General features: G+C 26.5%; 1 long non-coding RNA gene across 1 annotated transcript; it reads left to right on the forward strand.

Moving 5' to 3' along the window:
- The first annotated feature begins 595 nt into the window (after positions 1-595).
- On the forward strand, positions 596-1,454 carry LOC108375466 (uncharacterized). The gene is made up of 2 exons (XR_001849162.1): positions 596-761; positions 953-1,454. It is a non-coding gene; the product is annotated as an uncharacterized LOC108375466 (long non-coding RNA).
- The last annotated feature ends 284 nt before the right edge of the window (positions 1,455-1,738 follow it).

Here is a 1,738-nt window from a genome sequence, read left to right on the forward strand (position 1 = left end):
TGCAATGAAGAATGTTGAATGAAACAGTTTCATCATTTTATTTATCAAAACGACTCATGTCGAACTTTATTAGAAATACTTCATTTTCCATAGAGATTTTCGTAAAAAAATTACATGTTTTATTTTTATTTCACATGAAAAACATTACTTTTTTATTTTGCTTATTTGTTTCTAGACTTTCTATAATGAAATATTTTTCTTAAATATTTAAGACAATGGTGATGTGATATCTATGCATGTGTGTATGTATTTCAAATAACGTTTATGGTTAATAAATGTATGCATGATTATTATGGTGTACATAGATTATATAATATATCCAATATAATATGTATAATTATGCAAAATTGAATGTGAAATTTTATGTTTATTATTAGGTTTTATGCTTAATTTTACATATGTATTTTTTTTTAATTTGTGTTTTAATGGGAGTGTTTTAAAGAAGATGAAAGCATTCAAATATTATCTGTGCATTTTACTAATTTTCTGCATTTTGTTTTTGTTTTTTATTGTTTTCCGTTTGTATGAAATATTTATATATTTGGTTGTGACATATTGTTTGTTTATTTAAATATTTTCTGTTCTAAGTATCTATGTATGTATTTAGTCACTTATATATTTTTGCATAATTTTGTATTTATGTCTTTGCATTTTTCTAATTCTTATGCATGTACATATGTACATATGTATATTGTAGCCTTGTTTTTATGAAGCAAATGCATTTTCTTATATGAAAGTGTATAATTACTTAGGGTGAAAAGGTTTGCTATTAGTCTTCTNATGTATGTATTTAGTCACTTATATATTTTTGCATAATTTTGTATTTATGTATTTGCATTTTTCTAATTCTTATGCATGTACATATGTACATACATATGTATATTGTAGCCTTGTTTTTATGAAGCAAATGCATTTTCTTATATGCAAGTGTATAATTACTTAGGGTGAAAAGGTTTGCTATTAGTCTTCATTTTGAATTGAATATTGTAACCTCACACAAAGACGTAAAAAGCCAAATAATTCCTTAAAAATTATTTTTGTGTTTGGAGTATTTGACAGGGATTGGTGGTTTGAAGCGAATGTGGTGAGCGGTTGAAAATTTCTTAAAATTTGCAGCAATTCATCATTTGCATGGTCAGTTTGATTTACTGTAAAGTAGAATTCCACGAAACGAAACACTCCGATCGTACAGTTTTGATTGTATTTGTCATCGGCGTACGCCTTGTGTGTTTAATTTATCAGTTGTAAACTCATTGAGGTAATAGAATAATAAAAAATTTGTTTACTGTAATAACACTGTGCAACAGTGAAAGGGAACTCTTTATGTGACTTGGTACAGATGCGTAGTAGCTCTGGTCGAAACTAAGTGTATATGTATGTTTAAAAATTTTCTAAAACGCCGAGGCTTCCGAATTATTCTTTAAAAACATTTTAACATGACTTCGCAGATTAAATATTTTTTGTCTAGAAAAAAAAAAAATAACGTCCACCACTTTCCAAATTTTTTTTTTTTCACTTTAACAGAATTCAATCCCACTATTTTTTTTTGCAATAACCTTTATCTTCAGTTATTAGAATGTTTAATTCATAATGGAACTGGGCATCATGTGATGAAGTTATGACATCTTTAATATACATACATACATAAGGGATTTCCACACCTGCCTTGTTATCAGGTTATCTAGTTAAAAATTATTATTCTCTAGTGAATTGTGTTTTTGTAAACTGATATATAATA

The sequence above is a fragment of the Rhagoletis zephyria genome, unplaced genomic scaffold (genome assembly GCF_001687245.7).
Source record: "Rhagoletis zephyria isolate East Lansing unplaced genomic scaffold, Rhagoletis_zephyria_1.1 Rzeph_scaffold_08985, whole genome shotgun sequence".
In the NCBI taxonomy this organism is placed as follows: domain Eukaryota; kingdom Metazoa; phylum Arthropoda; class Insecta; order Diptera; family Tephritidae; genus Rhagoletis; species Rhagoletis zephyria.